Here is a 14,859-nt window from a genome sequence, read left to right as displayed (position 1 = left end):
GTCGAGATTCGAGTTGAATGGATTGCTTAGCTATGTTTTGTTCTTAATAGTTAGTCTATGTTATTTAACTTGTTCTTAAAAAAAAACTATGTATATTTATTAGTAATTCCATATTCTGAGAAGAAGCTCTGTTGTACGCAAGTGAAAATTAACTCTTTTTCTAGTTAGGCAATTTTTCAATTCAATCTCGATTTTAACCCTTTCTTTCAGTTTGTGACCACACCCCCTAACCAAGCCTCATTACAACCCTCTGAAGACCATTTGATTGATGTATCATATTAAATTATAGTGGTGGAGATTTGATTTTCATACAAGCCTATGGTGATGACTTTTCATTATTGACTATTGAGTGCTTCATTTATTGTCCTTAAACACCTCGAGTGATTTGAGTGAATATTTAGTGAGGATGTAAAACTCTGTGATATTCTGAATCAAAGGCGAATACTTAGATAAGGGGAGACACCTATGTTTGCATGAATAAAATGCTCAACTTGGAATGTTTGGAACTTTTAAGTTCTTTTAGTTGAATTCTCAATGTATGATTATTTATGGATTAATGTGAGATATTATCAATAGAAATTATAAGTTGAGAAGAATTTATTTTGATTATGAGTTGAGAATTTTGCTTGAGGACAAGCAAATGCTTAAGTGTGGGGGTGTTTGATAAACCGTAAATTATACATATTTTCACCCCATGTTTAATGCATTTTATGGATGATTTCCCATTAGAATTGGTGAATTCGATGCTCCTAATGCTTTAATTTCATCTTTTATACTTAGGAGAGCATAGGAGAGCGAAAGGAATGAGAAACGAGCCAAAAATGGAGAAAATGGGCCAAAATACGAATCAACACGGCTTGAAGTAATCGAACACAGGCGTGTGCCACGGGCGTGTCACTGCCGAGCCCAAATTGAGTCCAATTCAGAAAAGGCTAATTTTTAGGGCTTTTAGGCATTCGAAAGCCTATAAATACACCCTAGAGGAGGAAGAAAAAGGGGGACACACAGAATAGAGAGCAAGGAATTACTATAAGGAAGCCGATGGATTCATCTCAAAAGCCGGAGTTCATCATCAAGACTGAAGATCTCTTCTCAATTCCCGTTCAGGAGTTTTAGGTTTTCTTTATGTTTTGTATTCTTTATTTTCCTGAGATGTTTTCTTATTTAGCTATGAACTAAATCCCCTAAATGCCTAAGGGGAATGAAACCTAAGACGAATCTTGTTATTATTTTCTGAATTGTATGATAAATATTTAACTTCTTCTTAATTATGTATTCTTAATTCTTGTTTTGATATCCCAGGATACTGATTCAAGATAAGCTCTTATTCAGAGGAGGAATAGACCCTGTCTAAGAGTACATTTATCATAATGAAGCGGAGTTGATAGCGCGCCAAAACATAGGGTGACAAGATTTTACGAGATTAGGGTGAAACCTAATAAAGGGATCCATAGATCGAGTTAATGCAACCCTAGAGTGTTAATTAGAGAAAAGTCTCAGTTATTCAATCTAGGGATTAGACGTTATTAGTCTTGAATAAGGATAATAACATAACTTAGGGATCTCTACGGAACAAGTTGAATGAATAAACCGTCTGATTCGGAGCCAGAATAACAAGTAAAGTCTAGGTGGATTTGTCCTTAGGTATTGTCTTAAGTCAATCGATCTTTCTCAAAAGCAATTCCCCAATTCTTTTCTCTGTGAGTTCTTAGTTTAGAGAATTAGTTAATTAAAACAAAACCCCATTATTCTTAGGCTAGATAATAAAAAGACAGTCATTACTAGTACTTTTAGTTCCTTTGGGTTTGACAATCCGGTCTTGCTAAAACTATACTACTGTTCGATAGGTACACTTGCCTAAATCGCGATAATAGTTAGTTCCAAGAACGATTAATTATAAATATTTAAAACCTATCACGAAATAACGCAATCAGCTACTCAGGTAATCCACGATGTGGGCATCTCTGTATTAGCATTTTAAAATGCTCCCAAGCTTCGTGAAAGCTCTCTCCTTCTAATTTTTTTAATGTTGTGAACTCTCTTCTAAGTTGGACCATCTTGCTAATAGGGAAAATCTTCTATAGAAATTTTCTTGCAAGTTCTTCCTATGTCGTAATAGATCCTAATGCCTATGAATTTAACTAAGAACATGCGTTATCAATCAAGAAGAAGGGGAATAATTGAAGATGAATAGCACCATCGGTGACCCCATTATATTTAAATGTATCACAAAGCTAAAGGGATCATTTTAAATGTTGATTTGGGTCCTTCGTCATTATGCCTCTAAACTGCAAGTTGTTTTGGATCATCTCGATCATTGACGATTTTATTTCAAAATTGTTAGCCGTGATGGCTGGCCTTTTGATACTTCCTTGAACCATATCCAAATTTGGTAGTGCATAGTCCCTTAGGGTTCTTTCATTGTGCGTCATAGGTATCTTTTTGGGTAGCTGTGGTGGTGGTGGTAGTAGGTCTCATGGGCTAGCTTCATTAATGTTGTCGAACAACGAGTTCTCATGTGGTGGATTGCTTATAGTAGGTGGCTAATTTTGCATCTGTTGTTGTTGTTGATGGTTCCTATGTATTAATCTTTCCAGATCAATGACTAGATCTATAGGTGTTCCCCTACTGCGAATCATACAAAGAAACCACAAAGGAGATAAAAATGTTAGTGAAAATAAAGAAAAATAATTGTATTTATAATTTAGATATTTCCTAATTATTCTATTTAACGTAAAAATTAAAATTAATCTAGTAGCGTTACCTCCCCAGCAACGGTGCCAACAACTTGACCACTTCTGGACATACCAACATCAAGAGTGTGAATACTACAACTAAAGATATAGATTTGAGGCAGTGTCTGCAAGTATACGAGTCAGGTTGTAATACAGTTTTACAACGGAATAGGTGAGTACTCCGAAGATCGTACCCAAGGGAGGCGAGTACTCAATTAACTTTAACCTAAATGTAAATAAATCTAATTAGTACATTAAATAAATTATATTACGAATAAACATAAAAAAAGAGTTTTTGGTTTTTATAAATAAAGAAATAAAAAATAGTAAAGGTAAACTGGACTTCAAAAATATGAATTCTATTTTAATCAAATCTAAGTATGGGTGATTAGCTTTCTTTGGTGATCATAACTAATTCCTATTTCTGATTTTTACTCAATCAACTAGTTGCTACCCTAGCATGATCTCTCAATCATCTATTAAACTAGCGAGTCGACAAGAACTACTTATCTTTCAGTCTCACAGTCTAGACCAGTTTGGGCCTAAGGTGTTTATGGATAGGCCACACCAATTTTGGGTTAATTCTCACCTAAATGACTTCCTAGGGTCGCCAAGACTAAGGTTTACATTCTTCCTCTGCCAAGCAGCTAATCCACTGAGAAAACCCTACATAGCAATTAATGAATCACACCTCCATACACTAATCTCCCATAAAAGGATTAGTTCTCTCTGAATGTCATGAACACAATAATCTTGATAATAAAGATAAACATAATGAATCAAGAGAAAGGTTTAAGAAAATCCTAAATTATATTGATTAAAGTGCAGAATGCATAGTAGTTTGACCATGGTTACAACTCACGTTCTCCGAAGAACACAATATAGGAAAGAACTAAAATAAACCTAAAGCCTAAAAGAAAGGAAAAATTAAAACTAAATTTAGAAAGAAAAACTTAAAATGTAAAAGTTATCCTTCAACAAATGTTTTAAAAGCCTATTTATAGAGGTAGGATTGTCATCGTCCTTAACCCTAGATCAACTAAAGTTCTCGTGTTTTAATTTCCATTTAAGAGCCTATTTATAGAGTCAAGGTTGTCACCATTCTTCAACAAGTTCTATTCTTTCCTTGATGATGAAATTCACTCTCTATTTATAACATTCGAGCTCTTTTCATCTTTTCTATTTTTAGGCGTAGTGGTTCCTTGATTTCCTTTGTCATTATAGTGATTTGTGATTCCTCAACTGTTATAGTGGTTCCGTGATTTTTGCTCCCCACAATTTGAAAATAGACTAAGTCTTTTGAGCACGCGGTAGATTTTAACTAGTCGTGCCACAGCTTGCATATCTGCAAAGTGGCAAAGTACGAAACCTTAAATGTATGTAAACTGTGAACTACGAGCTCCATGTAGGCGAGCTATGTATATGCAAGCAATGTATGTGAGCTAAAAATGTAAGTTTTTGTTAGGAGTTGTATAATGTGAGCTCCACGCAAACAACCATTACTTACGAGCTGGGAACACAAGCTGTGTACAGTGAGATGTATTGTATATAAGTAGTGCATATGAGCTGAGAATGCATGCTATGTACTGCAAGCTCCCTTCCAAAAAGCATTCCTTACGAGATAAGAACGCAGACTAACTAGCGAACAGACATAGTACGAACTACCCTGTGAAAAAGCAAAGTTGTAACAATCCATTTTTAGTGTAATCAGAACAGTGGTTTCAGGACGACAAATGTGATATGTCTAATTTGATGAAAGGACCAAATTGTATAAAATGCAAAATTTAAGTTCTAGTAGCTATATCTATCAGATAGACATGGAATTCAAAATTTGAGGTCCTTATATGGCAAATAGACTAATTGGTGGGGTTAGTAGATAAGGATGATGATTCATCCATGGAAATTTAAGAAAAGAAAAGGATTAAATTGGAAAGTGAAAAAAATAAAAGATAATAATTAAATTAAAAGACAAAATATCATTTTATATCTTCATTTTCCCTAAATTTTTCCATGGAATCCCTAGCTAAGAGAAAAAGAACTTCAAGTAAGCTTAATTGGGTAAGTTTTATTGTATCGTTTTTAATGATTTTTATATTTCTAAGATCTTAATAGCTTAATCTAGTTATCTCGGGGTTAATTTGCAAAGTTATCAAAGTATTAAAATTTTTCCATGGATGAGTATGCTGGAATTTTAAAGTTTATGGTAGAAAATGAAAGGTTATTAATAGATAAACAACTTTTACATAAAGAATTTTTATGAAATTATGATTTAGGGACTAAATTGAAAATTTGTAGAATCCATGGAAAAATTCTAATTTTTGTGAAATACATAGGCTGTTATTATGACATGTAAAAATCAATTAGGCTTGGAATAAGGATTAAATTGCATAAATTTCATTTTCCGAGCCTAGGGACAAAATTGTAATTAATTAAAAGTATAGGGGCAAAATAGTAAGTTTGCCAAAAACATGTATTGGACTGAATTGAATGTGAATTGTATTAAATTGAGTTAAATTTACTCATATATATCCGGTTAGACCTCGTATGGAGTTAGATCGAGGAAAAAGAAAAATATCGGATTAGTAGTCTTTGTGAACACAAACATTGTCGAGGTAAGTTTGTGTAACTAAATTTATGTATATTAATGTGTTTGAATTGAATGTTGTATATATGTGAATTGTACAAACATCTTATGTATGAAATCAGTCACATATCCAATAATACGTAATAAACGTTAAATTCCGTTTGAATAAATGAAATTCAATAGATACAGGATTTCCTGTATTGGTTGTGATCTTGCATATGTTGCAGGCAGACCTTAGCCCGAAGGATCATCTTGTTATAAGCCCTCTCAAGCTTCCCATTATATGGTCCCTGCAAGCATCTTGATTGGTAGTAATCCTGCATGTGTTGTGGACTACCGAAACTCTTTGTGAGCGTCCTGTTATATGATCAATTGTGATCCTGCATATATTGTGGACACAAACTCGGCTCTTAATGAGTGTCCTGTTATATAGGCTATTTGTGAGCTTCCTGATATGGATCACTTGAACATCCTGTTATATGGCTATTTGAAGCTTTCTGATAATAACTCTTTGGAGTTACCTGTTAAGCTCAATGAGCTTCCTGTTTTAAACTCTTATTAGTTTCCTGTTATAGCCTGGATAAGCTTCCTGTTACATGGCTCACATGAGCATTCTGTTATATGGCTCAAGAGAGTGCTTCCTGATTCCATGCCCAAAGTGGGTACCCTTGAATATGAGTTGATGGATTACAGTTTTATACACTTTGAGTGTACTACATGTGTATCCATCGATATTTCAAATAAATTCAACGGGTAAAAATCTTGATATGAGACAATGTGAATTTGAGATGAATTATTACAAGCACATACTTGAATTACATGGACATGAATTATATATGATATTTGAATACTTAATGTGGAAAGAAAGTATATATGGATAAAAAGACTACTACTATTGAGCTCATACAAGCTTATTGATATTCTTAAGAAATATATATATGACTAACATGTTTTGTACATGCTACATGGATACATGATGAGAAAAGTATTTGAATATATAAATTATATCACTTGATATTGAGGCATGATGTACTTGATACTTGAATGTGGAACGTACTTGATGACTTTGTTTATGCATGATATATTGAAATATGTGATGAAAATATATGTGAATAAATCTTGCCTGATGAGAGTATAAATTCATAATTATGAACTATATATAGAATACGGTGACTAGCATGGTTGATGAGGATATGTGTTTAGACACTTGGTCAACACGACTTGGGAATGAATTGTAGGTTTACCTTGTGTATATAAAATAGTGGTAAGTTAAATTCCCATTTATACGAATTTACTAAGCTTAAAACCTTGCTCTGTTTTAATTTCCCTATTTTAGAGGAATTCGAAAGCTCGTTCGGTTGGAAGCTTGGCGAAGATATTACACATTATCCATCGGCCTAGTCAGTACAAATGGTAAATTAATCCCAGTTATAATGGCATGTATAGGTTTTTTAACCAATGTCGGCATGTAAATGTTGGTTTGTGATTAGCCATTGGAATGACTAATATTTGATGTATTTTGGTATGTATAAACATGGCATTGTGTTGGTAGATATGTATTAACATGGTAATTTGATGGTAAGATTATAGAAATGTAGATGGAAAAGTTAAAGTAGTATGTTTGGCATAAGTTGCAAACAAGTGAACTTGATTAGTATGGTAAGTTTGGATACTAAGTTATATATAGTAAAATGACATGCTTAAAACTTGGTTTTTGGTTTGCTTTGAGTGCCTTGATATAGCATGTTAATGTCTAAAATGTTAGACAAAGTTAATGATAAATTTTGGTAAGAAAAGTGGCCTGAAAATGGCATATTTTTCGTCCACACGGGTGTGTGTCTCAGCCGTGTGTGACACATGGCCATGCGCACAGGCTTGTGGTTTGGCCGTGTGTCCCCTGCACCTAATTTTTGAAAATTAAATTGTCCACATGGCCTAGCACATGGGTGTGTGGCTGGCTGTGTGACCCAAGTTAGAGAGTTCCATGGGTAAGGACACGGGCAGGGACACGATCGTGTGCCTCACATCGAATACCAACATGGCCTAGGACACGGGCGTGTCACTTGGCTATATGAGCCACATGGCCTGACCACATGGCCTGACCACACAGGTGTGTGTCCCCTATAAAGCTTAGTAAGTTGCATATAATTAAATATACCACAACATTTATTCATAATCAACATACTTATAACACCAAAGTAGGCATAGGTGTAACTTACTAATTTCCATCCATACAAGTCACATATTATATATATTGAGCTCATATCTCATACGTACCAATTAGGTACCTGTACCATTCACAATACGATTATCCTTTCCTTATTAGCTTAGAAACATAACATTCACTGTTGAACCATTTGGAACACTACCAGATATCCATCAAGCATCAAACGCGGGTAAGGTGTCGATGCCATGTCCCAGACATGGTCTTACACTGACACATCTCGTAGCCGATGCATGTCCCAGACATGTCTTACATTGGCTTATGTCCCAAGGCCGATGCATGTCCCAAACATGTCTTACACTGGTCATCGTCTCAATGTCAATGCCATGTCCCAGACATGGTCTTACACTGGCTCTCATAATGTGGCCGATGCATGTCCCAAACATTTCTTACACTAGCTCACACAAATGACCCAAATGTCACGGCATGAATATCTGGTTTATTTCTTAGGGTTCCATGGGATTTCCACCATCACAATTATTATTATGCATTCTCAATTCAAAATCAACCAAATTAGGCTATATCAATTTAATGAAAATTCAAACACATATAGTAGCAATGTAGTTGTACTATTTATATACAACTTACCTTGGATTACAAAATGTATGCGACTAGTTGGTTTAGTTGATTTGCTTGGCTTTCCCCCGATCTAGGTTCGGATTTGGAAATTCTTGATCTATATTAGCAAGATACACTTATTTAGTCACTAAATAAAATTAGGCAATACAAAATTCACATCTTAGGTAAAATGACCATTTTGCCCTTAGAACTTGACAAAATAACCATATTACCCCTATGCTCGAAAATAAATTTTTATCGAATTTATTCATACCTCAAGCCTATTCAAACTCTTTTTACTCATATAGCAACTCCAAAAACTCATATAGCAACTCCAAAATCCCACTATTTCACACACTTGTCATTTATTTTGCAACTTATGCAAAATAGCCCCTTTAGGTGTTTTCATGCTAACACCTCTCACAAAAGTTGTTTATAACACCATTAGGACTCATATTCTTCCATAAAAACTCAGAAACTATCACTAATCGATTCATGGAAAAACCCTAAACTCTTAATCATTTGCAAAATTGACCCTTCATTTGAAAGCTCATGCTTCTAGGGTCTCAAAAATACAAAAATCAACAACAAAGGACATTGAAATCACTTACTTGTGAGTGCTTCAAGTTGCTAAAATTCTAAGATCTTAAACCAAAAATATTTTCTATAATTTCATCTAGGAAGAAGAGAGAATGAAGAGCTAAAATCCTTTTTTTTAATAAAATAAAGCTAGTCAAAATTGGTGACCAAACTTCACCTAATTTTGACAATTTTTTGTCTCCCCTAAAACTCCATGGCCGACTATGCCTATACTCAAGGGTCTACTTTTCTTTTTAAAGACCTCCAATTTTAGTTCCATGGCAATTTAACACCTTTAGCTATCGATTTAGGACTTTTACAATTTATGCAATTTAGTCCTTTTTCGCAATTGGGCTCACAAATGTCAAAATTAACTTACCAAATTTTTCATGCACTAATATATTCATGCTAGAACATCAAAATAGTAATAAAATAATCTTTTTGACTTCATATTTGTGGTCCCAAGACCACTATCCTGACTAGGCCCTAAATCGGGCTGTTACATTTCTCCCCCTTTAGGGATTTTCGTCTTAAAAAATCTTACCGGTGAATAAGTTCGGGTACTGATCTCTCATAGTATCCTCGGGTTCCCATATGGCTTCCTTGAATCCATGTCTATGCCACAAAATTTTCACAAGTTCTATACTCTTATTTCTCAATTGTTTGACTTCTCCGGCTAAAATCTTGATCGACTCTTCCCCATAAGTCATGTTCGGAAGAATCTCAACCTCTGCCGGCTCAATCATATGCGAAGGGTCTGATCTCTATCGACATAGCATGGACACATGAAACACGTCGTGAATCTTTTCCAATTCTGGTGGTAAATCCAATCGGTAGGCAACTGGCCCCACTCTCTCGGTAATCATATAAGGTCCTGTAAAGCGATGACTCAACTTGCCTTTCCTACCAAATCTGAGAACTTTTCTCCATGGAAATACTTTCCAAAATACCTTATCACCGACTTGAAACTCAATTTCCTTTCGTTTCAAATCTGCATATGATTTCTATCTATCTCAGGCGACCTTCAAGTAATCACGAATCACTTTAACTTTCTCTTCAGTCTCTTTAACTAAATCGACCCCGTGAATCTGACTCTCTCTGAGCTCAGTCCAATATAAGGGTGTTCGACATTTTCGTCCATACAAAGCCTCATAAGGCGCTATTTTCAGACTTGTCTGATAACTATTATTGTAGGCAAATTCAACCAACAGTAGATATCTTTCCCAACTGCCTTGGGACTCAAGGACGCAACACCGTAACATGTCCTCTAACATCTGTATTACTCTTTCTGACTGACCGTTGGTTTGCGGATGAAAAGCTATGCTAAAACTCAACTTTGTTCCTAATGCCTCTTGTAACTTTTTCCAAAACCTCGAGGTAAATCTAGGGTCTCTATCTAAAATAATCGATATGGGCACTCCGTGTAGTCTCACAATCTTGGAAACGTACAAGTCGGCTAGTCTCTCAAGGGAGTAGTCAATACGAACAGGTATGAAGTGCACTGACTTTGTTAGACTATCCACAACAACCCATACTGCATCTTTCTTTTTTAGGGTTATTGGCAAGCCCGGCACAAAGTCCGTAGTGATCCGATCCCAATTCCACTCAGGGACCATGATAGGCTGAAGTAGGCCCGAAGGTACTTGATGTTCAGCCTTTACTTGCTGACATACTAGGCACTTGGAAATGAACTCAGAAATGTCTCTTCTTATACTCGACCACCAATACATTTTCTTATGGTCGTTATACATTTTCACACTACCCAGATGGACGGACAACCAACCACTATGTTCCTATCTCAGAGTCTTCTGAATAAGCTCATTGTTCTGGAGTACACAAACTCTATCTTTGAACATTATACATCTATCGGTACAATTACGAAAATCTAATTCAATTCCTGACTCACACTAAGTTCTCTTGGCTAGCAATTTCTCGTCACCTTTCTGAGCTTCTCAGATCTCTTGAAGAAACTTCGATCTAGCTCTCAACTCTATTAGAACTGAACCATCATCAGAAAAAGCCATATTTCATTCATTACTCTTAGTGCAAATAATGATTTTCTACTTAGTGCATTGGCGACGACGTTTGCCTTCCCTGGATGGTAGTCGATAATCAACTAGTAATCCTTTAATAGCTCTAACCATCGGCGTTGCCGCAAATTCAAATCCTTTTGAGTCATCAAGTACTTTAAGCTCTTATGGTCAGTTAATACCCGACATTTCTCTCCATACAAATGGTGTCTCCAAATCTTCAACACGAACACTACAGCCGCTAGTTCTAAGTCATGGGTCAGATAATTTCTCTCGTGCGGCTTTAACTGTCATGAAGCGTAAGCTATGACTTTACCTTCTTGCATAAGTACGCACCCCAAACCATTCAAGGAGGCGTCGCTATAAATCACAAATTCCTTGCCTGACTTCGGTTGCACTAACACTGGTGCTTTGGTCAACAAAGCCTTTAATTGCTCGAAACTTTAGCACTTTTTGGTCCATTCGAACATGACATCTTTTTGCAGCAGTCTTGTCATCAACGTAGCTATCATAAAAAATCCATTTACAAACCGTCTGTAGTATCCGGCCAAACCCAAAAAGCTTCGAACTTCAGTTACATTCTTCGGCAGTTTCCGCTCTACAATAGCCGAAATCTTGCTTGGGTCAACTCGGATCCTGTCACCTGACACAGTATGTCCTAGGAACCCAACCTCTTTAAGCCAAAATTCACTCTTACTGAACTTGGCATATAACTTCTTGTCTCTGAAGGCTTGTAATACAACTTTCAGATGCTCCGTGTGCTCGCTCTCATCACGCGAATAAATCAATATGTCATCAATAAAGACGATGAAAACTTATCCAGATACAGTCTGAAAATGCGATTCATCAAGTCTATAAACACCGCTGGGGTATTAGTCAAACCAAAAGGCATGACAAGGAACTCATAATATTCGTATCTTGTCCGAAATGCAGTCTTCGGCACATTTTGCTCTTTAACCCTTAATTGGTAGTATCCAGACCTCAGGTCATATTGAAAAATAAAGTGGCTCCCTTTAATTGATCAAATAGGTCATTGATCCTTGGCAAGGGATATTTGTTCTTCACTGTCACCTTATTGAGCTGTCTGTAGTCGATGCATAACCTCATCGACCCATCTTTCTTCTTTACAAAGAGTACCGGAGCATTCCATGATGAAAAACTCAGTCTCGCAAAGCCTTTATCCGTTAGCTCTTACAACTATGCTTTCAACTCTTTCAACTCTGTTGGAGCCATCCTTTACGGAGCAATCGAGATGGGCATCGTACTGGGGAGTAACTCAATTCCAAACTCGATTTCCCTCACTGGAGGTAGTCTAAGAAATTCGTCCGGGAACACATCTATATACTCACAAACTACTGGCACTGATTCAATCTTCAACTCAGACACTTGAGTATTCAGCACAAATGCTAAGTAAGCCTCATATCATTTACTCAAATATTTCTCAGCAGTCAAAGACAATACTATTACGGGCAATTTATCCGACTCATTTGGTCCAACATGAAGAACATTCCCATATTTACATTTTAATTCAATTACTTTTCTCCCACAGTCCACTACAACACTATGAGAAGTCAAACAGTCCATCCCAAGGATCATATCAAATTCATTAAATGACAATAACATCAAGTTAGCTGGAATTTCTACATACTTGGTCCACTAATGCGTGCCTGCCTAAAGGATTGGACACTTTGACCCCAAACTCAGTGGACTCTACTAGCATGCTTATACAGGGTAGCAATTCCATACAAATGTAAGAGTGCGTAGATCTCGGGTCAATTAAAGCAATAACAGATATGTCATAGATAGAAAAGGTACCCGTGATCACATCGAGAGACTCTGCCTCTTTTTGGGCTCGTATAGCATAAGTCCTTGCAGATGCTCTACCCTCAGACCTTAATGTGGTATCTCTTGCCGCTGTAACACCCCTTACCCGTATCCAAGGCCGGAACAGAGTACGAGGCATTACCAGACTTAACAATACACATAGACAAAAACCGGGCCATAAAATTTCATTTAATTCAAAAATTTTCGAACACATGCATAACAAACAAAGCTAACTATATCATCACATCAAAACATAGGACATGGCACGATTAATTAAGCTTATAAACCATAATGGATAAGGACCACATCTCATGATTTTATACGATAACTCAATACATACTGATACGTATGGTCAAAATCATAATAAAAATACATATCACAAACCAACTTCACTCACTTGATATTTCTAATATTTGAATTAATTTTCCCAAAAATGATAGTTTGATAGTGTGATTTTGCCTCCGACGATCTCCAACCCCGAGCCGACCTGCCAATACTAAAGAAATGGAGAGGATGGGTAAGCTTTACGCTTTGTAAGTTCATATGAAAATAATAAGCAATTACTACCATGCTTTTCAAGATAAAATACTATAATTGTACAATTACACATATTCAGGACAGGCTATTTTCTGGAGTCCCAGTGTTAAAAAAAATCATATCACAAGTTACAAAACTCGAAATCCAATTCCGTAAATTTTCTATGAAACTAGACTCATATGTATACTTACTAATTATTTTTATAGAATTTTTGGTTGGCCATTTAGTATAGTTTATTAGTTAAAGTCTCCCCTATTTTAGGGTATGACTACTCTGACCCCTGTGCACTATGAACCAAATTTATCCTTGTACAGAATTCCAACGACCATGCCGTTTGTTTCCCTTAAAATTAGATTCAATAAGGAATCCATGAATGTAAGGTATGACTCCCAATAATGTTTTTACAATTTATGGTGAATTTCTAAATTATAACAGGGGATCTCAAATTCATTCAGACCCTATTTCATAAGAATTCAAATATCACACAATATAGAATTCTTTTGCTTCCCCTGTTTCTTTCATGTGAAAATAGACTCATTAAGATTTATTTAAATAATTTTTTTTAAATTTAATTCAACTTACACAATTTTTGGCGAATTTTCAAAGTCATGCACTGCTGCTGTCTAATACTGTTTTACTACTAAAGTTCACTTTTACACAATTTCACTTGATCCATTCCATTTTACCGAGGTTCGCTCAAATATTGAGCATATTACTCATAAATTCAAATAAACATATACTTGCACTTGTTCATCACATAATCACTTTCACATGTATTTTCATTTAATCAATTTCCCGTTGAACTCATCAGAATACTAACAGATACACAATTGCCTGCACATTTTCCCATTTCCACACTTGTAGCCGAAGCTATCTGGTACGCATACTAGCCTGCACTTAGTGCTACGCATGCAACCAACAGTCTGGTACACGTAGTAACCTGCACTTAGTACTACACACGTGACCTCACCATCTAATACACATAGTAGCCTGCACTTAGTACTACACACGTGATCACAGTTTTCGAGTACGCATAGTAGCCTGCACTTAGTACTACACATGCGACCTCACAATAGATCATTCATATCGTTTTTATTCCGAAGGTTCAATCGGGAAATTCCTTACTTTTCAACATTTTACTAAATTGTCCGTAATCAATTTAAATTCATAATTTACATCAAATAACCATTTGATAGGCAGCCACATTTTATATGATATCAAAATATAATAACATAAAAAGAATCGATAGATTATTTATGTACGAATTTACTCGAAGTTTCGATCTCACTATCCATAGTACCAATTGTCCATTCATAGTATAATAAGACCCAACTCAAATATCAAATCAGCTTTTAAGAATTTACATAACATATATCACATATTTCATATATCACTTGTCATGTATCTTCATTTTCTTGCATTTCATGTAACATTCTTTCATGTCATATTTCCACATCATAAACACCATTCCATCAACTTTTCCAATATATTAAATCATAAAATTTATGCAATAATAGTAAGAAATATAATTCAAACATAACATTGCATTATCATTATCATACGAACTTACCTCGATCCAGAAATAGCAATTTACCATTTTAGTCCATAACCTTGTATTTTCCCGATTTAAGCCCGAATCTCGATTTCCTTCATAATCGAGCTTGGAAGCTTGGAAACCCTAGCCATGGAGTCTCCCTTGGTATACACGTCCATGGTGAAGAAGATGAGCAAAATTGGCTTTTAATTTTGTATTTTAATTCATTTTACCCCTAAATGACCAAAATGCCC

At 35.6% G+C, this 14,859-nt stretch overlaps 1 non-coding gene across 1 annotated transcript; it reads left to right on the top strand.

Annotated features, from left to right (window-relative positions):
- Positions 1-1,944: 1,944 nt before the first annotated feature.
- On the top strand, positions 1,945-2,051 carry LOC121208635 (small nucleolar RNA R71). Its single transcript, XR_005903767.1, has one exon. It is a non-coding gene; the product is annotated as a small nucleolar RNA R71 (small nucleolar RNA).
- The last annotated feature ends 12,808 nt before the right edge of the window (positions 2,052-14,859 follow it).

The sequence above is a fragment of the Gossypium hirsutum genome, chromosome A10 (genome assembly GCF_007990345.1).
Source record: "Gossypium hirsutum isolate 1008001.06 chromosome A10, Gossypium_hirsutum_v2.1, whole genome shotgun sequence".
NCBI lineage: Eukaryota > Viridiplantae > Streptophyta > Magnoliopsida > Malvales > Malvaceae > Gossypium > Gossypium hirsutum.
The sequence above is the reverse complement of the archived record's forward strand: the minus strand, read 5'-3'. Positions and strand labels throughout refer to the sequence as shown.